Here is a 23152-nt window from a genome sequence, read left to right as displayed (position 1 = left end):
AATTTCTTATGTTCCTCCCCACCAATTCGCTCTTTTCTCATCTTCCTTTGAGGGTTCAATCTCACTGTAACTCTCTTCATATTTTTATTCATGTATTTCAAAGGCACTAAATATACAGTTCATTCATTTTCAATTTTCTTTACTTTCTTTTTTTTCATGTTTCTGTTTCCATTCTCTTTTCTCATGTCTTTCTTTCTAATTCCTGTTATTCCCTTCATAACATTTATACTTTCTTTCATTACCGTTTCATATATTCATTCATCTATATTTTTCTTTAAATTTCCTATGTTCCTCCCCACCAATTCGCTCTTTTCTCATCTTTCTTAGAGGGTTCAATGCCACTGTAACTCTCTTCATATTTCTATTCATGTATTTCAAAGGCACTAAACATTTATACAATTCACTCATTTTCAATTTCCTTTACTTTTCTTTTTTTCATCTGTTTCTTTTTTCCATTCTCTCTTCTCATGTCTTTCTTTCTAATTCCTGTTATTCCCTTCACTACCATTTATACTTTCCCTCATTGCCATTTCATATATTCATTCATCTATATTTCTCTTTAATTTTCCTATGTTCCTTCCTACCAATTCGCTCTTTTCTCATCTTCCTTTGAGGGTTCAATCCCACTGTAACTCTCTTCATATTTCTATTCATGTATTTCAAAGGCACTAAACATTTATACAATTCACTCATTTTCAATTTCCTTTACTTTTCTTTTTTTCATCTGTTTCTTTTTTCCATTCTCTCTTCTCATGTCTTTCTTTCTATTTCCTGTTATTCCCTTCACTACCATTTATACTTTCCTTCATTACCGTTTCATATATTCATTCATCTATATTTTTCTTTAAATTTCTTATGTTCCTCCCCACCAATTCGCTCTTTTCTCATCATCCTTTGAGGGTTCAATCTCACTGTAACTCTCTTCATATTTCTATTCGTGTATTTCAAAGGCACTAAATATACAGTTCATTCATTTTCAATTTTCTTTACTTTCTTTTTTTTCATGTTTCTGTTTCCATTCTCTTTTCTCATGTCTTTCTTCTCATTTCTTCTTATTCTTTTCAAACTATATTTTCACCCATTTTCATTTCACATATTATATTCTTTCATATATTCATTCATCTATATTTTTCTTTAAATTTCTTATGTTCCTCCCCACCAATTCGCTCTTTTCTCATCTTCCTTTGAGGGTTCAATCTCACTGTAACTCTCTTCATATTTTTATTCATGTATTTCAAAGGCACTAAATATACAGTTCATTCATTTTCAATTTTCTTTACTTTCTTTTTTTTCATGTTTCTGTTTTCCATTCTCTTTTCTCATGTCTTTCTTCTCATTTCCTGTTATTCTTTTCAAACTATATTTTCACCTATTTCCATTTCACATATATTCTTTGGTCTTTCATTTTCTCTACTTTTCCTCTGTTCCTTTCTACCAATTCGCTCTTTCATAATCTTTCTTAGAGGGTTTGAACTTACTGCTAACTCCCTTTTTATCTTCATCTGTGTATTTCAAAAGCATCAAACATTTATATAAGTCTCTCTCTCTCTCTCTCTCTCTCTCTCTCTCTCTCTCTCTCTCTCTCTCTCTCTCCTTCGCTTTTTTCTTTTTTTCTCCTTCATTTTACTTTGTTTTCCATCCTTCTCTCTTTTTTGTATCTCCTTGTTTTCCTTCTCTTTTTCTCCTTTCATTTCCCTTCTTCTCTGTTTTACACTATCTATCTATCTATCTATCTATCTCTTCTCGTAATATCATAAAGAGGAGAGTATCACCGTTGCTAACTCTTCACTAATTATCTATGTCATCAATCAGTCTCATTGCGTTGATGAAAAAAAAAAGTGTATTTCATTGTATTCCCTAGTGGCTCGTTTTGTGGACCTATGTAGTAATAGTAGTAGTAGTTGTAGTAGTAGTAGTAGTAGTAGTAGTAGTAGAAATGAGAATTGTATATATGGAGAGGAAGGAAGAAAGAAAGAAAGAAAGAAAGAAAATAGTAGTAGTAGTAGTAGTAGTAGTAGTAGTAGTAGTGAAAATAGTAATACCAACAATACCAACACAAAAAAAAAGAAAAAAAAGATAAAAAAGGAAAACAATACAGAAAAAGAAAGAAAACCAAATAAGAAAGAAAAAAAGAATGAAAAGAAAAAACTAAAAATATTGCTACTGATAATAATAATAATAATAATAATAATAATAATAATAATAATAATAATAATGATACTTCCATAGGTAATCAGGTGGAGCTAATTAACGTACAGGTGGATCTCGGACAGGTGTGCTAAAGGGGCTGGACTGTTACCTGTGTGTGTGTGTGTGTGTGTGTGTGTGTTTCGTTCATTCCTCTTCTATTTTTTTCTTTTTTTCTTTCATTTTAATTCCTTTTCTTTCTTCTCTCTCCTCTGTTTCTCTTCTCTCTCTCTCTCTCTCTCTCTCTCTCTCTCTCTCTCTCTCTCTCTCTCTCTCTCTCTCTCTCTCTCTCTCTCTCTCTCTCTCTCTCTCTCTCTCTCTCTCTCTCTCTCTCTCTCTGTCTGTCTCACACACACACACACACACACACACACACACACACACACACACACACACACACACGGTCAAACAGAATCACACACCTTATCATAATAAATTTTTCCTCATTGTTCGTCACGCCGTCGCTGTCGTAATACTGAAAACAATTATAATGGGCTTGAGTGTTCGTCCTGCCTGATGTCATATTCTCTCTCTTGACAAGGCTTTCGTGGGAGTTTCGAGCATTTCCAGGGGTAGGTTTATGACCCTGGTGGTAGTGTGACCCTTCCTCCGTACCGTGAACCTAAAGAAACACTCATTAAAACTCGATTGGTCTCCTTTTTGTCCTTTGAAATTAGTATTTGGGAGGCGGAAACGTCTGAGAATTAAAACCGTAATTGGTGTTGGGATAAGTTAGGCTAGGTTAAGGCTGTGTTAGTTTCTACTACTACTACTACTATTACTACTACTACTGTTACTCTCTCTCATCCTCACCCTCTCTCCCTCCCTCTCTCCCTTTTTCTCTAATTAAATCGAGACTTCCACCAATAAAAAACAGAACGAGCGAAACATTCAGACACAACACAGGCACACAGGGAGCATCTGAGCGTGGCGGCGGGCGTCTCACAATGCATCGTTCAGTAGAGGTCGTGATCGCTCGGCTCAGCAATAATAAGGACAGCTGATCAGTCTTTTTGAGTCCTCCATTAATGTCATTTTCTTTGTCATTCTTCCCCCTTGAGACTGACTCCGCGTGACGTCATCGAGTGTTGCCAGATGTCGCTTTTGTGGTGATTTTTTGTTGTTTGTTTATTTCTTCACGCTTTGAGTAGTTGATTGATTGAATGATTGATTGGTTTAAGGTTTTGTTAGTCCATTTTCATTCTCCATTATTTTTTTTACATTTCCTTTCTTTTCCTTTATTTTCTCTTTTTTTAACTTTTCTCCTGTCTTTTCCTTTTCCTCCCTTATTTTTCTCATTTTCTCTTTTTTTTAACTTTTTTCTCCCCCATTATCTCATTTTTATTTTCCTTCTTTATTTTCCTCTTTAAATTTTTCTCTATATTTACTTCTCCTTTATTCGCCTCCTTTTCCCTTTTCCTTTTCTCTTCTTTTATTTCTCTCTTTCGTATCTTTTCTCTTCCTTATCTTTCTTTTCCGTCTATGCATCTATCTGTCTATCTATCTGTCTATCTACCTATTCATGTATGTAGGAAATAGATAGATAGACAGATTGATAGAGAGGAAGACAGTTAGAAAAATAAGTAGATATAGATAGATAGAGAAACATAGACAGACATATATAGATTGATAGAAATACAGAAAGATTAGTAAATAGATAGATAGAAAGAAAGACAGACAGATACATGGATAGCTTGATAGATAGATAGATAATTAGAGAGACAATATATATAGAAAGAAAAATTATTGAAAGTCACAAAATTCACTTAATATAAAAAATAATGAAAAAAAAATAACAGACTGACAGAAAACACTAAAAAAAGATTGAATTGTTGGTTCCTTTAAGATAAATAAGAAAATGAGGAGGGAAAAAAAGGAGAAAAAGAAAATTAGAGAAATCGAAATGAAAAGGAGGAGAAGAGAAAGAGAAAATGAAGGAAAAAAAAATAGGGAGGAGAAATTTTAAAGCTCGGATCAAATTTATACAACGTCAGGCAGCGTTAGTGTGTGTGTATTAACGCGATGAATTAACGAAAATACAACGAAAAAATTGAAGATTAATGATTGGGAAGTTGAATTTTGATGAATGTATGAATATTAGATTAAGGGAGATAGAAAATGGATGTTGAAAATTATGAAAAGAAATGAGGAAAAGTGTAATAGATAAGGAATAAGGAGGAAAGGAAGAAAAGGAAATAAAGTAGAAAAGGAAGGAAAAGGGAAAGAAAAGGAAAAAAATGAAGAAAAGGAGGAAAAGAAAGAAAAAGAAGGAAAACAAGACGAAAAGAAAGGAAAGAAGGAAAGAAAAAGAAAAGGAGGAAAAGAAAGAAAAAGAAGGAAAGTAAGACGAAAAGGAAGGAAATAAATAAAAGAAAGGAAAAAGAAGAAAAAGGAGGAAATAAAAAAACAAAAGGAAATAAAGAAAAGAAAAAGAAGAGGAGATAAGGAAGAAAAGGAGGAAATAAAAAAGAAAGAAGAAAAGCAAAGAAATTGAAAGAAAAGGAAGGAAAGAAAAAGAGAAAGAAGAAAAAGGAAGAAAATAAAAATGAAAGGAGAAAAGGGAAAACAATTAAAAAAAATTAAAGAAAAGACAAAAGGATGGAAAGAAAAGATTAAAAGAAGGAAAAAAGAAGGAAAGATAAAAATAAGGTTAAACAGTTCAATAAAAAGTAAAAATAAAAAGCTAGAGAAAATAAAAAATAAAAATAAATAAAATACATGAGAAAAAAAAATAGTTGAGGAGTTGAAAAAAAAAGGTTAAAGAGAAAATGGGAAGACTATTATTATTGTTTATTATTATTATTATTATTATTATTATTATTATTATTATTATTATTATTATTATTATAAGAGAGAAAAAAAAAGATTAGAACACAAGAACAGTAAAATAATGTAGACAAAAGAGAAGGAAGGAAAGAAAGACGGAAGTGAAGGAAAAAGAAAGAAGAAAAGATTAGAAAGCAAAATAAATAATAAAAAGAAATAGAAATGAAAAAAAAGAGAAAAAAATGAAAAGATTAAAAAAATGCAGACAAAAGAATAATTAAAGAAAAAGCTACAGAGAGAGAGAGAGAGAGGTGGTGACTCAGGTAATCTCTTTAAGTGCACTTCCGGTAATGACAGAAGGAAAGGTAGACTAATGCACAGGTGAGAGAGAGAGAGAGAGAGAGAGGAACAAACCAACAATCAGACAAGTAAACACACACACACACACACACACACACACACACACACACACACACACACACACACACACACACACACACACACAGAGAGAGAGAGAGAGAGAGAGAGAGAAGAATGAAAAGGAGAAAAAAATAAGGAAAAAAAAGGAGAAAAAGAAAAAGAAAAGATGGAAAAGAAAGGAAAAAAAAAGAAAAGGAAGAATTAGAGAAAGTAAGGAAAAGAAGAAGGGAAGAAAAGAAAGAGAAAATAAAGAAAGGAAGGAAAGAAAAGGAAAGAAAATGGAAAAATAAAATGTGTGTGTGTGTGTGTGTGTGTGTGTGTGTGTGTGTGTGTGTGTGTGTGTGTGTGTGTGTGTGTGTGTGTGTGAGGGTGCGTGTGTGCGTGTGTGTCCCAGCATGCATGTGTGTGTGTGTGTGCACACACGCAAACACACACACACACACACACTCACACACATACACACACACACACACACACACAGGCAATGGACTTCTTTCCTCCTCTTTCTCTCCTCCTTTCTTCTCCTCCTCCTCCTCTTCCCTTCTTCCTTATTTACCCTTTTCTTCCTTCTTTTCTTTCTTTTCCTTCTTTCCTTTCTCTCTCTCTCTCTCTCTCTCTCTCTCTCTCTCTCTCTCTCTCTCTCTCTCTCTCTCTCTCTCTCTCTCTCTCTCTCTTTCTCTCTCTTCTTTCTCTTCTCTTCTTTCTCTTCTCTTCTCCTCTTCTCTCCTTTCTCTTCTTTCTCCTCTTCTTTCCTCTCTTCCTCCCCTTCTCTTCTTTCTCCTCCTCTCTCCTTTATTCCTCCCTTTCTCCTCATTCCTTTCTTCATTTCTCTCTCCTCATTCTTCCTTCTGTTCCTTCCTCTTTTCCTCCTCTTCCTCTTCTAATCCTCTTCCTTTCTTCCCTGCTTTTCTATGCCCTTTCTCTTTCTCTTCTTCCTCCTCCTCCTCCTCCTCCTCTTCCCTCATATATATTTTGTCAAAGAGATTCATTCTGTTCTCTCTCTCTCTCTCTCTCTCTCTCTCTCTCTCTCTCTCTCTCTCTCGTCTTTTCCTTCTTTTTCTTCCTTTATTTTTCTTGTTTACTTTTCTCCTTTTCCTGTTTTCCCGATTTCCTTTTCTTATCTTTTCTTTCTTTCTTTATTATGTCTTTTTCTTTTCCTTTTCCTCTTCCTTTATTTTTTTTTACTTTCCTCCTTTTTCCTATTCCTTCATTCGCCTCTTTTTATTTTCTCTCCTTTCCCCTTCTTTTCTTTCTCTCTTTCTTTTATTTTTCTTCCTCTTCCTTCTTTATTTTCTTTCTTTATTTTCTTCACTGGTGTAATTATCATATTGGAGAGAGAGAGAGAGAGAGAGAGAGAGAGAGAGAGAGAGAGAGAGAGAGAGAGAGAGAGAGAGAGATTAGTAGCACCTCTCGCTCGCTTCATTACTAAGATCTTCAGATACTGTTAACAAAAGACCTCCTCCTCCTCCTCCTCCTCCTCCTCTTCCTTATCCTCCTCTTCTCCTTCCCCTTCTTCCCTCTTTCATTCCCTCTTCTCCTCTCCACCCCCTTCCCTTCCTTTCTCTCCTCCTCTCTTTCCTTCCATCCTTCTCCCCTCTTCCCTCTTTTCCCTTTTTCCTTCCCTTCTTCCTTCCTTTTCCTCCCTTTCCTTCCCTTCCTTCCTTCTGTTTACTCCTTCACCTGTCTCTCCTTCCCTTCCTTCCTTCCTTCCTTTCTTCCTTCTTTCCTCTTCTCCCTTTTTCCTTCCCTTCTTCCTTCCTTCCTTCCTTTCTTTCTTTCTTCCTTCCTTCCTTCCTTCCTCCCTTCCTTCCTTCCTTTCTTCCTTTCTCCCTTGCCTCTTTCCTCCACCCTTTTCCTCCTTCCCTCCACTTCTCTCTCCTTCCTTCTTTCCTTCCTTCCCTCTCTCCACCTCTCCACCCCTCCATCTCTCCATCCTTCTCTCCATTCTTCTCTCCCTTCCTGATTAGAGAGATAACACACGTTGACATGGAAGTAAAAGAATCAATGAATGGAGAGAAGGAGGAGGAGGGGGAGGAGGAGGAGGAGGAGGAGGAGGAGGAGGGGGAGGAGGAGGAGGTCTTTGTGTCAAGTTACAGGAATATTCTCTTCATTTTTTTTAATCTATTTTTTTTTTTCTCTTCTAATTTGCGTCTGAGATTTTTTTTTCTTCTTGAACTCATTATTTTCTGTGGTCATTTTTTTCCTTTTTCCTTTCTGTTTCTTTTCACTAATTCGTCTTATTTTCTCGTATTTTCCTTTCTTTTTTTTCTTTTTTACTTTCTTTTTTCTTGGACTCATTATTTTCCCTGGTCATTTTTTTTCATTTTTCTTTCCTGTTTGTTTTCACTGGTTTCTTTTTTGTATTTTCTGGTATTTTCCTTTCTTACTTTTTTCCTTCCTTTTCTCTTTACTTTTTTTCTTTTTTCTACTTTTTTTTTGGCTCATTATTTTCCGTGGTCATTTTTTTCATTTTTTCTTTTCTTTTTCTTTTCACGGTTTTGTCTCTTATTTTCTTGTATTTTCCTTTCCTACTTTTTTCCCTCATTTTCATTTTACTTTTTTTCTTTTCTTTTTTTTTGCTCATTTCCTGTGGTCATTCTTATTCCTCTGTTTTCTCTCCTTTATTATTATTATTATTATTATTATTATTATTATTATTATTATTATTATTATTATTATTATTATTTGTTGTCATCATCATCAGATTCTTATTCTTATTTTTTTTCTCCGTGTTTTTCATTATCTTAGAGAGAGCAGTCTGCCTCCTCCAATCAGAGCAAAGATCTTATGAGCCACTGAATTAGAGAGAGAGAGAGAGAGAGAGAGAGAGAAAGGAAAATATAAAGAGGAAACTGAGCGGCCTAGGAGTTGGCTATAAAGCTTGGTGGTCACTCGTTAAGGAGCGGCAGGGGATTACCCACCACGGCAGTGTGCCCCCCTCAGCAGGCCGGATGGGTCCACCGCCATGAGCAGCGACGACAAGGCTACACTTATGGCGAAACTATTTGCTGAAAAAATGCAAGTAGAGGACCCAGGCAGATCTACACCTTTGCTGGCACCAAAGACCGATCACACCATCACATCGGTCGAGGTCACAGCTCAGCAAGTGGAGAAAGTACTCCGTGCACTTGACGACGGAAAAGCCACGGGCCCTGACAACATCAGCCCAAGGATGTTATAAACTGCGTCAGGGAGCTGTCAAGAGCTCTCACCGCCATCTTTGCCTCTTGAGGAGAATAAATGGCCTGCTGCTTGGAAGGAGGCTCATGTGGTTCCCATACACAAAAAAAGATTCAAGGTCTGACCCACAAAACTACAGGCCCACCTCCCTCCCCTCTGTGGTGGGAAAGGTGTTTGAGAGGGTAGTTGCTGCAGCCATCTGGCAACACCTGAACGACCACCAGCTTGTCTTCAGGTCGTCAGGACGTTCAACTTCTGACCTCCTCCTCCTTCTCTCTCAAGAATGGCAGGACACTCTTGACGCGGGCCTGGACACACTAGTGGTGACCCTTGACATCGCTGGGGCGTTTGACAGAGTGTGGCACTCGGGCCTTATTGAAAAGCTTCGTGCCATTGCTGCTCGAGGACTACCTTAAAGGAAGGACTCTGAGAGCGGTAGTCATCTGCAGGGCCTCCACGCCCTCAAACATACGTGCCTCAGCTCCGCAGGGCTCAGTATTGGGTCCAGTCCTGTGGAACGTATTCATAGATGACCTACGACAGCTGCGAGCAGTGAAAGCCTACGCTGACGACTGCACGTTGTCACTCTCCTACTGCCACCAGGAGAGCCAACGCGCCACCGCTGCCATCAACAAGCAGCTGAGGGTGGCGGAGGGGTGGGGGAGAACGTGGCAGATTGATTTCGCGGCAAAAAAGACACGCCATGGTGATATCACGATCCCCTGCTGCTTCCCAGGCCGTAGCGGGAAAACTACGATTTGGGATGCGTGTCGGCCACTCCAGGACCACGTCAAGATCCTGGGAGTAGCAATTGACCGTGAGCTGCGGCTGTGGCTCACCAGACCTCCCAGCGAGTGTCTGCCCTCCGCAGGGTGGCAGGCAGCCTGGACTCCCGAGGCATCCTCACCCTATACAAGGCTCAAATACGCCCTTGTATGGAATAAGGCGCCCTGTCGTGGATGTCCAATACCGCCACCCACACATGACGCCTCGACGCGTTGCAGCGACGGGCCCTGAGACTGCTGGGGACTGACGTGGAGACTGCACCCAGTGTCACGTCCCTGAAGCACCGACGGTATGTGTCAGCCCTGGTGGTCTGCCACAAGGCACAGGTGCAGGAGGTTCCTCACCTGGCCCGGCTGAGCATGCCCCGACGCGCTGCTCCAAGATCAACAAGGCAGGCCCAGGCAGGAAATCAGAGTGTGGAGGTGCCATTCCCGCACACGCCGCAGCACCAGCGCACGGACAAAGCCAGGGCAGCACGGCCATGGGACAACTTCGCGGCAGCAACGCCTGGTGTGCCGGGGATGTCAACAGGTGGAGGGGCACGCAACCTTCACCGCTGCTGCTCCACACATAATGAAGTCACTTCCATGACCATTGTACTCTTGCTAAACTTTTAAAACAGTCACGCAAGTCAAAAGCGCGACTTTAAGTTTGTACAGTTTGTATATATGCATTGCTTAAATAAGTAAAAAAAAGATATAGGAATGGTGTGAAGGAGCGAGAGAGAGAGAGAGAGAGAGAGAGAGAGAGAGAGAGAGAGAGAGAGAGAGAGAATGCGAGGGAGAGAGGGAAAGTAAAGAAGGGAGAGAGATAGGGAGGGAAATGGAGAGAGAGGAAGGAAAGAGAGAAAGGGAGGGAAGGTACGGGACAGACAGATCTAGACACAAAAAAAAAGAACAAAAGAAGAAATAAAGAAGAAGAAGAAAAAGAAGGACACAATTAAGAGAAAGTCTTGACACGAGGTAACTTTAATTACGAGAGAGAGAGAGAGAGAGAGAGAGAGAGAGAGAATACATAGAATGACCATCTCTTCATCCCTCCAATCCTTCTTCCTTCTCTCCACCTTTCCCTCCTTCCTTCCCTCCTTTCCTCCATTCTCTCCTCCTTCCCTCCTTCCTTTTATCCTCCCAACACTCTTCCTTCCACCCCAGAGAGAGAGAGAGAGAGAGAGAGAGAGAGAGAGAGTTGAGTGATAAATATAAACAAAAAAGGAAACAGGAAGAGAAAAAAAGTAAATAAAAAGGAAAAAGTGAAAATGAGGAAACGAAGAAGAAAAGGAAGAAGAAGGAAGAAAAAAATGAGAAAGAAAATTGGAAGAAAAATATTAGTTAGGAAAATAGGGAAAGAAAGACAGGAAGAGAGAGAGAGAGAGAGAATAGAGGAAAGGAAGTAGGGACGAAGGGAGAGGTTTTTTTTAGAGTTTAAAGCAAATTGATACAGAGAGAGAGAGAGAGAGAGAGGGGCACAGGTAGGTAATTAGCCGTTTAATGCAGGTGAACTTTCCTCGCGACACAGTTCCTGAAGGGGCTAATTAGTTACCTCCCTAATTAACCGATCACCTGTCCTGTTGTCCCGCCTAATTAGTGACGCTGATGACGATGATGATTGTTGTTATTGTTGTCATTGGTATTGGTATTTATTATTCTTTTTTTCATCTTTTGTCGAGGTTTTCTTCATTTCGTATTTTTTTTCCTTTTTTTTCCCTTTTTCTTGCGTTGTTTTCATTGTTTTTTATATTCATCATCTTGTTTTTGTCTTTCTTTTCCTTTTTCTCGTCTTATTTTCATTATTTTTGTAGTAGTAGGAGGAGGAGGAGGAGGAGGAGGAGGAGGAGGAGGAAGAAGAGGAGAAGAAGAGGGAGAGGAAAGAAAAGGAAGAGGAGGTAGTAGGTAGTAGTAGTAGTAGTAGTAATAGTAGTAGTAGTAGTAGTAGTAGTTGTTGTTGTTGTTTTTGATGTTGTTTGTTTATTTGTTTCCTGTGTAAACTTCATAACGAGGGTGTTTTAATTAATTTATTGACACACACACACACACACACACACACACACACACACACACACACACACACACACACCAAATGATCACAAACAGGAAAAAAAATTATGTTTGCTTATGAGTGCATGCGTAAAAATAAAAAAAGCGCGTACGTAAAATTATATGTGCGTATAAGTTGTGCGTAAAATGGAAACGCACATAAAACTACATACACGAACCGGAAACTGCGTGTGTGTGTGTGTGTGTGTGTGTGTGTTTGTGTGTTTAGTGTTGGTTTTGCTAATGCCAACGTGATATTTTAATGAACTTCCAACAAATACATTTTTTTTCTTCGAAATTCACGTACTTCCTTTCAGTCAATCATCCAGTCAGTCACTCACTCACTCAGCCAGTCGTTCAGTCAGCCAGTCAGTCAATCAGTTAGTCAGTCACTCACTCACTCACTCAGCCAATCGTTCAGTCAGTCAGCCAGTCAGTCAGTCAGTCAGTCAATCAGTTAGTCAGTCAGTCACTCACTCACTCAGCCAATCGTTCAGTCAGTCAGTCAGTCAGCCAGTTAGTCAGTCACTCACTCACTCACTCAGCCAGTCGTTCAGTCAGTCAGTTAGTCAGTCAGTCAGTCAATCAGCGAGTCAGTCAGCAGTTAACACTCTTGTAATAGTGATGATGATGAGGAGGAGGAGGTAGAAGAGGAGGAGGAGGAGGAAGAAGAGGAGGAGGAGGAGGAGAAAAATCATTACTCTAGTGTTTAAGAGAATGATGGTTAATGACAATGATAATAATAATAAAAACAATGACAATGATTTTTCTTTAGTCTATAGCGCTGGTAGACTATTTTAGTGGGATCTGACAGTCGGCCCCAGTCTGTTAGCGGCGCAGGCAAGTGTTTATAGTGGCGCCATCTCGCTTAGCTCACACTGCCCCCCGGAGCTCATCTTTGATCCTCTTTAGCGAGAATTCAGAGTCCGGGTTGATAGGAGGTCTTCAGGACAGCATGTGGGTAGTCTTGGGCCACTCGGAGGTGACTGAAAAATCCCAGCTTGTTTGTAGCGGCACGCGGGCGGCATTTTTATTTTTTATTTTATTTTTTACAACAAAGGAGACAGTTTAAGGGCACAAAAAAAAAATTAAGAGAAAGCCCGCTTCTCGCTTCTCCCAAAAAGAATCCAAAGAGGTGGCGGAAAGTGAGGTCAATTTCGGGAGGTGGACATTTTCCCAATCTCTCTACGGGTGAAAGGTACCGGAGTGACGACGCTGGGCTGTACCTTCAAAACTAACCTCGGGGTGTTCTGGGAAATAGTCACTGTAATTCCCTCTCAAAATTACCTTCTTCGACCCATACTAGACGTTAAGGGGCTCTGGGCCGTATTTTAAGACACCATCGCTTCTCACATCAAGTATTTCTAAAGGTTAAAGAGGGGATGAATCTGTTTTTCATGAGTGTTTTGTAAGGTTCATGGCATAGAAGAAGGGTCAAACTACCACCAGGGTCATAAAACTACCCCTGGAAAGGCCTACAGCTCCTACGAAAGCCTTGTCAAATATGTGAACTTGGGCGACGAAATGTTTTAAAATACGACTCTCCTACACTGGGTAAATTTTCCGTGGATCTTCAGTCAAACCACGATTTCCGCTGGCGTGGTTCTCATATTTCCGTGGTTTTCTGACGTGTCCACGATCTTCCAAAGCTACGGTAGATTTCACTGAAGGACGACGGTATTACGCACCATCATCATCAGCAGCAATAACAAGAAACAAATGAGAACCACGTTAGCGGAAATCGTGGTTTGATTGAAAATTCACGGAAAATTTGCCCAGTGTAATAGCCCCTTTAACCTATCCTAACTTAACCTAACCTAACCTAACATGCCCTCTTCAAAACCGGACGTCACATACCCATACAGAGAAGGGAAATAAGCGAGCTGGACACGAACTCTGGTCCTCCTGAACGCCTCGCTCACGCGTTGACCACTGTGCCACCGCCTTCCTGTTGCAAGATTGGTCAGGTCACGCTGGTCAGTTGATTTTCGATAATGAAGTTAGTAGGGAAATGAGAGAGAGAGAGAGAGAGAGAGAGAGAGAGAGAGATTATATGTACGTAGAAAAGAAATAAAGAAACATAGGAAAATCAGAAAATCGATACGAAAAAGCAGAATACAATGGAAGATGGAAAAAAGGAAGATGAAAAAGGAAGAGAAAGAGAGAGAAATAAAGATGGTAAGAAAGGAGGAAGGAGATAGAGAATAAGATAGATAGAGAAAAGATAGAGAAAAGCAAAACAAAAGAGAAATAGAAAAGAAAGAAGAGAGAGAGAGAGAGAGAGAGAGACAGACAGACAGACCCATACATCTCTTCCCTAACCGTCGCTCCTACACGCTATACATTTTTCCTATGGTAGTTTCGTTCAGTTCAAACACACGCTTAATTTTTTTCCCCTTCCATTTCGTCCCCTTTTTCCCTTCCATAGATTTTCGTTCGGGCCGTTCAGCGCGTGAATGAAATAATAATAAAAAATGGCAGTTTGAGTTTGAATATATACAGAAAAATGAGGAAAAAAGGAAATAGAAACAGATGAAAAAAAGGAGTTTGGAAATATATATAACAAAGGAAAGAGAGAAAAAAAGAAAGGAAAATAGGAAAAAATGTAAAGGGAGTTTGGAAATATATAGAGAAAAAGGAAAGAAATGAAAAGGGTGAAAATATGAAAAATCAGTTTGGAAATATATAGAAAAAAGGAGGAAAAAAGGAAATAGGAACAGATGAAAAAGAAGTTTGGAAGTATATGGAAAGAAGAAAGAGAATGAAAGAGAGAAAAAGAATGATAAAAAGAAGATAGAAAAGCGGTTTGGATATTTAAGGAAAAAGGAAAGAGAAAATGAATGAAAGAAATGAAATGGATGAAAAGATGAAAAAGCAGTTTGGAAATGTATATAACAAAGGAAAGAGAGAGAAAGAAAGGAAAATAGGAAAATATGTAAAGGGAGTTTGAAAATATAGAGAAAAAGGAAAGAAAAAGAATGAAAGAAATGAAAATATGAAAAATCAGTTTGGAAATATATAGAAAAAAGGAAAAGAAAAGAAAAAAGGAAAAAAACAGTTCGGAAATATATAGAAGACAAGGGAAAGAGGAAAAGAAAAAGAAAACGATGAAAAAGGAGTTTGGAAATATATATATAAAAAGGAGAAAATAGGAGAAAAGGAAAAAAATGAGAGAGAGGAATAATATAACAGGAAATCTTTTTATATATTCATTTTTACTCTTTTATTTATTTATTTTTTTGTCGTTTTTGAAATTGTTTAAAGCATTCAGATTTTTTTTTCTTTTTTTTTCCTACGATTTTTTTTTCTTTAATTTTGTTTGTTCGTTTGTTTGTATTTAGTGTTATTGATGTCGTTGTTTCAATAAATGTGTGTTTTAGTATGTGGGGGCCTCTCTCTCTCTCTCTCTCTCTCTCTCTCTCTCTCTCTCTCTCTCTCTCTCTCTCTCTCTCTCTCTCTCTATCTATCTATGCAGTGACCTGAAACAAACAAAACACTGCAAGTCCGCCTGTAAGAAAGCCAATACAATGCTTGGGTTCATATCGAGGAACTTTGAATACAAGACGCCGGGAGTTATGTTATCCTTGTATAATTCGCTGGTAAGGCCCCACCTGGAATACGCCGTGCAATTCTGGTCTCCTAATTACAGGAAAGACATTGAATTACTTGAGAGAGTACAGCGCCGCGCCACGAAGATGATACCATCACTGAGGACGAAACCCTATGAAGAACGACTCGAGCGCCTCAACCTCTTCACGTTGGAAAAGAGACGACTGCGGGGAGACATGATACAAGTCTTTAAGTACCTGAACAAGCTCAGCAACGTTGATCACTCCAAACTCTTCACGCTACAAACTAACCTGAGAACAAGAAACAACGGAAAAATAGTTCAAGCAAAGCGATGCAATACCGACATCGGCAGGAGTTATTTCTCAAATAGAGTTGTTCGCCACTGGAACAACCTTCCTGCAGAAGTGGTTAGCGCAGAGACCATCAACTCCTTCAAGAAACGCATTGATCGCCACTTTCCTGCAACGGGTGTGAACTGAACGTATCCAAGAGTAGGTACACAAGTGCTTTAATCCTTCCCTGCAAGCCACTCCTATGGCAAACGGATTGATTAAATCACTGAACGCAGGCAGCCTAGTAATGAGCCAACAGGCTTTCTGCTGCCTGCTAGTCCATGTTTCCATGTTTCCATCTCTCTTCCTTTCTATCTATCTATTCATATATTTATCTATCTATTTATCTATCATCTTTATCATCATTATTTTCCTCTTCCTCCTCTTCCTCTTCCTTCTGTTTTTTTTTATCTTCTTCCTCCTTCTCCTTATCCTTCCTTTCTCTCCTTCTTCGTTTTCTTAATTTTCTTCCTTTTTCTCCTTCTCTTTCTCCTCCTCTTCTTCCTCTTCCTTCTGTTTTTATGTTCTTTCTCCTTCTCCTCTTTATCCTTCCTTTCTCTCCTTCTTCTTCTTCGTTTCTTCATTCTCCTTTTTATCCTTCTCCTCTTCCTCCTCTTCCTTCTGTTATTTTTTTATCTTCCTCCTTTTCTTTGTCTTCCTTTCCTTCTTTCTTCATCTTCTCCTTTTTCTCCTCCTCCTCTTCCTCCTCCTCCTCGTCATCATCATCAAATTGTGTGACTGACTGACTGACTGACTGACTGACAAAATTTTAACCCAACTCATTAATATTTTCCATTCGCGTTTCCGGTCATTTAATTCCATGTTTGAAAGTCTGTCTGTCTAGCAATGTGTATCTCTGTCTGTCTGTCTGTCTGTCTAATATATGCATGGAACTGTGTGCCTGTCAATCTGTCTGTGTGTGTGTGTGTGTGTGTGTGTGTGTGTGTGTGTGTGTGTGTGTGTGTGTGTGTGTGTCTGTCTATATGATTGTCTTTCCTTCTATCTGTTTTCGTTTCCTTGTCTGTCTGTTTGTCTGTCTGTCTGTTCACCTCTCTCTCTCTCTCTCTCTCTCTCTCTCTCTCTCTCTCTCTCTCTCTCTCTCTCTCTCTCTCTCTCTCTCTCTCTCTCTCTCTCTCTCTCTCTCTCTCTCTCTCTCTCTCTCTCTCTCTCTCTCTCTGTTTGTCTGTAAGGGCTGTTTTTCTATCTGTTTCTGTGTGTCTGTCTCCTTTTTATCATATATTTTGTCTGTCTATTAGTTTATCAGTATCCTTGTCTTCCAATCTTTTCTTTTTTTCATATATGTTTCTTATTTTTTTCTATTATTTTCGTCTCTTCGTTTTTTTCTACTTTTATTTTCTTTATTTTATTCGTCTAACTCCGTGTATCTTTTAGTATAGCAATCCATTCCTATAATATGTCTTCCTCTTCCTCTATTCCTCCTCCTCCTCCTCCTCCTCCTCCTCCTCCTCCTCCTTGCATATTTAACAAGGAGGTGACGAAGGTGTTAATAATTCCGAAATATATTTAATAGATTCCCTTCCTCTGTCTTTCTGTCTGTCACCTTTTGTCTGTCTGTCTGTCTGTCAAGGAATAGGAAATGAAGGAAGATTATGAACAGTGTAAGAGAGAGTGTGTGTGTGTGTGTGTGTGTGTGTGTGTGTGTGTGTGTGTGTGTGTGTGTGTGTGTGTGTGTGTGTGTGTGTGTGTGTGTGTTTAACGATACCATATGGCTGACCCTCTCCTTATGTATGTATATATGTATGTATATGTGTTTATATGTATGTATGTATGTATGTATGTATGTATATTTAACTTTTTCACACTGTCTATGGAAGGAAGGAAGAAAGAAAGAAAAGGAAAAGAAAATAAGGAAAAAGAAAGAGACGGTGTTTTGTGTGTGTGTGTGTGTGTGTGTGTGTGTGTGTGTGTGTGTGTGTGTGTGTAACTGTCTCTCTATTCCTACTCCTCTCTTTAATTTTATCTGTGTACGTGTGTTTGTGTGTGTGTACTTATTAATGCCGCGTGTACGTTTCCAGGTGTGGTCGTGTACACTGAGGGATGTTGTCAAGTCTCGCTACCTGCCCCTCCGTCATTAGTGAGTACAAAACAGTCATTATCATCATCATCATCATTATCATTATCATTATTATCATTAAAATCATACTCATTCTCTTTAACACTTGAATAATGACTTTCCTCCTCCTCCTCCTCTCTTTCTCTTCTTTCTTCTCCTCTTTTTCCTCCTCCTCCTCCTCCTTCTCTCTTTCTCCTTTCTCTTCTTCTCTTTTTCCTCCTCCTCCTCCTCTCTTTCTCCTTTCTCTTCTCCTCTTTTTCCTCCTCCTCATCCTCCTCCTCTCTTTCTCTTCTTTCTTCTCCTCTTTTTCCTCCTCCTCCTCCTCCTTCTCCTCCTTTCTCTTCTCCTCTTTTTCCTCCTCCTCCTCCTTCTCTCTTTTTCCTCTTTCTTCTCCTCTTTTTCCTCCTCCTCCTCCTTCTCTCTTTCTCCTCTTTCTTCTCCTCTTTTTCCTCCTCCTCCTCCTTCTCTCTTTTTCCTCTTTCTTCTCCTCTTTTTCCTCCTCCTCCTCCTTCTCTCTTTCTCCTTTCTCTTCTCTTTTTCCTCCTCCTCCTCCATCTCCTCTCTTTCTCCTCTTTCTTCTCTTTTTCCTCCTCCTCCTTCTCTCTTTCTCCTCTTTCTTCTTCTCTTTTTCCTCCTCCTCCTTCTCTCTCCTTTTTCTTCTCCTCTTTTTCCTCCTCCTCCTCCTTCTCTCTTTCTCCTTTCTCTTCTCCTCTTTTTCCTCCTCCTCCTCCATCTCCTCTCTTTCTCCTCTTTCTTCTCCTCTTTTTCCTCCTCCTCCTCCTCCATCTCCTCTCTTTCTCCTCTTTCTTCTTCTCTTTTTCCTCCTCGTCCTCCTTCTCCTCATCATCATCAATTAATTAGTTATTTTTTTTGGTCTAATTTTTGTCTTTTTCATATATTTTTGTTTTTTTTCCATATTTTGTCTGTCTCTTTGTGTCTGTAAGGTTAGTCAGTCAGTCAGTCAGTAAGTAAAGCAATCAGTAAGTCAACGTGTTAGATAGTTAGTCATTCAGTCGGTCAGTCAGTCAGTCATTTGGTAAGTCAATCAACCTATCAGTCAGTTAGTCAGTCAGTCATTTGGTAAGTCAATCAACCTATCAGTCAGTCAGTAATTCAGCCAGTTAGTTAGTCAGTCAGTCAGTCAGTCAATTAGTCAGTCAGTAATTCAGTCAGTTAGTTAGTCAGTCAGTCAGTCAGTCAATTAGTCAGTCAGCCACTCAGTCAGTCAAACGTTAGTAAGTCAGTCAGTCAGTCAGTCAATTAGTCAGTCAGCCACTCAGTCAGTCAAACGTTAGTAAGTCAGTCAGTCATTCAGTCAGTCAGTCAATCAGTAAATCAACCAATCTACTTCTGCTTCTTTTGTTCTTTATTTTATTTCCTATGCAAACTCATCCTTTTTTTAGGCGTCTGTGATTTAACAATAGAACGAAGGATGATTATACTCGTTACCAATAAGATATCCTGTTTTTATTCCTGTGGTTATATCTTTATCTTTCTACTATTCTTTATTTTCTTTACCCCAAAACAATATTCTGTCTAATTCTTTCTCTCGTATATTTTCTTTCTTTATTTCTCCACGTCAAACATTATTCTCTCAACTTCTTTCTTTCTTTATCTTTTTCTTAATTGCTCCACTTTCAACCTTTATTCTGTGTACGTCTTTATCTTTATTATCTTTACTTTACACACCGGCATATGACCACAGATGTTGCGCCGACTAAACGAAACTTTCCTTTTTCTCTTCTATATACCAAAGCTTCTTATATGTCCTTCCCATACGAGGTAAGACTTGAACAATTAAACTTGGATTCTCTGGCAAGGCGAAGGGTGCGAGGAGACTTGATCGAGGTTTATAAATGGGTGAAGGGCTTTGATAAGGGGAGTATTAATAGAGTTTTAGAGCTCTACTGTTGTTATTATTGTTATTATTATTATTATTATTATTATTGTTGTTGTTGTTGTTGTTATTCCTGTTATTTTCATTATTGTTATTTTCATTGTCATTCTTCTTATTATTAGTTGTAGTAGTAGTTGGTTGGCCCTGGTAGTCGGCCCCAGTCCGTTATGGGGCAGGCAAGTGTTTATAGTGGCGCCTTCTTGCCTGGCTCATGCTGCCCCCCCGGAGGTAATCTTTGAGCCTCTTTTAGATAGAGAATCCAGAGTCCGTGTTGACAGGCGGCCTCCAGGACAGCATGTGGGTAGTCTTAGGCCACTCGGCGGTGACTGAAAAATCCCAGGTTGTGGCAGGGGGCGGGAGTCGAACCCACATCCAACTCCTCCTGGTCGCCGCCCATGCACACCGACCACTCAGCCACCCCCTCCCCAGCTTGCTATTCCTGCTCTTTTCCTGTTTTTTTTTATCATTAACCAACGATAGTGTGTGCATTCCTGTCCTTCTCTTTTATTTCTGTTATCTTGCTTATTTTCTTTTTTTTTACCTTCATATATTATTGCGTACATCTACTCGTATATTCCTTTCCTTCCCTTGTTTGTTTTTTTATTATTATTTTCACTCCTAACAAAATAAAACCTGCCATCGCTTTGCCCCAAGAGAAAAGAAAAATGGTTGTCAGGAAAAAAATATATTGTTCTCTATCTCTAATCTCATCACCCGGAACATAAACAAACTACTCAATCAGAAAAAAAAAATCATAATCACTTTTAAAAAACTAATTCTCAGTATTTTTCTCGCTTCTAATCACACGCAACGAACGCTATTATGAACACCGTTAATACGCACTGCAGAAAAATTGTTCCACGCTTCGACTGAAAAAAAAATACTGAATTTCATCTTTAGCGAACGATTTCCCGCAAAACCTCAACTTGGGACCAAAATCGCACAGAGGGAAATAAAGGAGAATATATAATAAACGTGGGAATACTGAGAATAAAGGGAGAATAGAGAATTAAGGAAGAATGGAGAAATACAAATACATAAAGAAATAAATAAACAGAAAAAAAGGGAAAGGAAAATAACGAAAGAGAAAAAATAGGAAAAAATGAGAAAAAGAAAATCACGAAACAGAAAAATAGGAAAAAAGAGGAAAAAGGAAAATAACTAAACAAAAAAATATGAAAAAAAGGGGAAAAGGAAAATAACGAGATAAATAAACAGGAAAAAATGAGAAAAGGGAAAATAACGAAAGAGAAAAATAGGAAAAAAGGGGAAAAGGGAAATAACGAAAGAGAAAAATAGGAAAAAATGAGGAAAAGGGAAAATAACGAAACAAAAAAATAGGAAAAATGAGGAAAAGGGAAAATAACGAAACCAAAAAATAGGAAAAAATGAGGAAAAGGGAAAATAACGAACCAAAAAAACAGGAAAAAAAGGGAAAATGGGAAATAACGAAACAAAAAATAGGAAATAAGGAGAAAAAGGGAAATAACGAAAGAGAAAAATAGGAAAAAATGAGGAAAAAGGAAAATAACGAAAGAGAAAAATAGGAAAAAGAAATAACGAAAGAGAAAAAATTGGAAAAAAGAGGAAACAGGAAAATAACGAAAGAGAAAAATAGGAAAAAAGGGGAAAAGGAAAATAACGAAAGAGAAAAATAGGAAAAAAGGGAAAAGGGAAAATAACGAAAGAGAAAAATAGGAAAAAATGAGAAAAAGGAAAATAACGAAAGAAAAAAATAGGAAAAAATGAGAAAAAGGAAAATAACGAAAGAGAAAAATTGGAAAAAAAAGAAATAAAGGGAAAATAACGAAACAGAAAAATAGGAAAAAAAGGAAAAGGGGAAAATAACGAAACAAAAAAAAAACAGGAAAAAAATTATCCCGTGTTCTTATTCCCTTTTATCTCATTTCTTATTCTTCTCTTTTTCTCTTTCATTCACTATTCTTTTCTTTCCTTATCTTTCTTATCTCTTCTATTCTCTTTACACCATCATCTCTTTATCTTGCTTTTTTCCTTCTTTTTATCTCTCGCCACTTCAAATATCCTCATTCTTTCTGTTTTGCCTATCTTTATCTTTATCTATCTTTATCTTTCTCCTAGTTCACACCTCCTCGTTCTGTTCTTCTCTCTGTATCTTATCATTAACTACAAGGAAAAGATGATTGCAAAAAAAATATCTAACTTGTCCTCTTTTTTTTCTTTTTTCTTTCTTTTTCTTCTTTTAAATCGTTTCTCAGTGCTCTCTCTCTCTCTCTCTCTCTCTCTCTCTCTCTCTCTCTCTCTCTCTCTCTCTCTCTCTCTCTCTCTCTCTCTCTCTCTCTCCTTTGCACTTTTCTTAATTTTTTTTCTATTTTCTTCTTTTTCTGTCTTTTCTTTCTTTCCTTATTCCTTTGGTTCTTTTTTTATCCTTTTCTTCACCCAAAATTATATTATTCTCTTCATTTTTTTTATTTTCCCACAATAGAAAAAGATTACAAAATTTTCATCTAACTTTCTAAATTATGTATTCTGTATTTTCTTTCTCTTTTCTTTTTTCTCTTTTTCTCCACTTTTTTATCTTTACCTACAAAAGAAAAGATTAAGAAAGTATTATCTAACTTTTCTTAAATTTTTCGTTCTCTTTTCATTTCTTTGTTGTTTTCTTCCTCTTTTCTATCTCCTCTTTTCTTCAGTAATTCTCGGTTGTCTTCATTTTCTTCTCTCTTCACCCAAAACTATAATATTTTTTACTTTTCTTTATTTTCCTTTTTTATTTTTATTTTTTCTCTTTTCTAACTCGTCTTTTCGTCATGTTCTTTTTCTCTTCTTTCTAGATCTTTTTCTTCACTCTTTTTCTCTTCTTTCTCTTCTTTCAAAACTTTTTCTTCTCTACACTTTTCCTTTATTTCTTTTATTTTATTTTTTGTTTCCTTTATTCTCTTTACCTTTTCGTCTCTCTCTCTCTCTCTCTCTCTCTCTCTCTCTCTCTCTCTCTCTCTCTCTCTCTCTCTCTCTCTCTCTCTCTCTCTCTCTCTCTCTCTCTCTCTCTCTCTCTCTCTCTCTCTCTCTCTCTCTCTCTCTCTCTCTCTCTCTCTCTCTCAGTGTACAGAAATATTATGAATTCTTTACTTTCTCTACACTAAAATATAAGGGCATTCATTTATTCTGCATTTTCTATTACTCGTCTCTATTCCATTTTCTGTTCACCACCAAAAATCTGTTCTTTACATTTCTTTTTTCTTATATTAACAAAAGATCATTAAACGTCTCCCTTTCTCTTCCCTCTTTTCACGGTTTTCAAAAATATAATGAATTCCTACACTAATTTGTTCTTCATTGTCTTTTAGCCATATTTATTTTATTTTATTTTCATCCTCCAAAATCTGTTAATTCTTTTTCCTCTTTTTTTTTCCTCTCTTTCTTTCTTTACGTTCTCTAACATTTATTTTTTTCTTCCTATCTTATTCTTTATTTTTATTTAATTTTCAGTTCAACCCCAAACATCTTTTCATCTTTTTCCTCTTTTTTTCATTCGTATTTAGCAATTTCTTTCCCTCTTTCTTTCTCTACGTTCTCCAACCTTCAAATATTTTTCCTTCCCTATTCTATGTTTTTATCCCATTTTCAGTTCAACCCCAAAGTCTTTTCATCTTTTTCCTCTTTTTCTTATTCATATTTCGTAATTTCTTTCACTTTTCACAGTTTTTAGAAATATGAATTCTTTACTTTCTCTAATCTAAAAAAGGGCTTTAATTTATTCTTCCTTCCCTGTTTCTATTTTTATTCCATTTTCTGTTCACCCTCTAAAATTATCCCCTATTTTTCTCCTTTCTTTTATCTTTTATATTTGGCACAAAGAGTTCTCTCTCTCTCTCTCTCTCTCTCTCTCTCTCTCTCTCTCTCTCTCTCTCTCTCTCTCTCTCTCTCT

The 23152-nt window shown here is 37.8% G+C and overlaps 1 protein-coding gene across 1 annotated transcript in view; it reads left to right on the top strand.

Moving 5' to 3' along the window:
• LOC126987308 (uncharacterized) overlaps positions 1-23152 on the top strand; it is a 385727-nt gene that overhangs the window by 283407 nt on the left and 79168 nt on the right. The window contains exon 8 of the transcript XR_007740698.1: positions 17311-17369. The gene's annotated coding sequence lies outside the window, so the exon portion shown is untranslated. The remainder of the gene's footprint in view (positions 1-17310; positions 17370-23152) is intronic.

This window comes from Eriocheir sinensis, chromosome 64, assembly GCF_024679095.1.
Source record: "Eriocheir sinensis breed Jianghai 21 chromosome 64, ASM2467909v1, whole genome shotgun sequence".
Taxonomy (NCBI): domain Eukaryota; kingdom Metazoa; phylum Arthropoda; class Malacostraca; order Decapoda; family Varunidae; genus Eriocheir; species Eriocheir sinensis.
The sequence above is the reverse complement of the archived record's forward strand: the minus strand, read 5'-3'. Positions and strand labels throughout refer to the sequence as shown.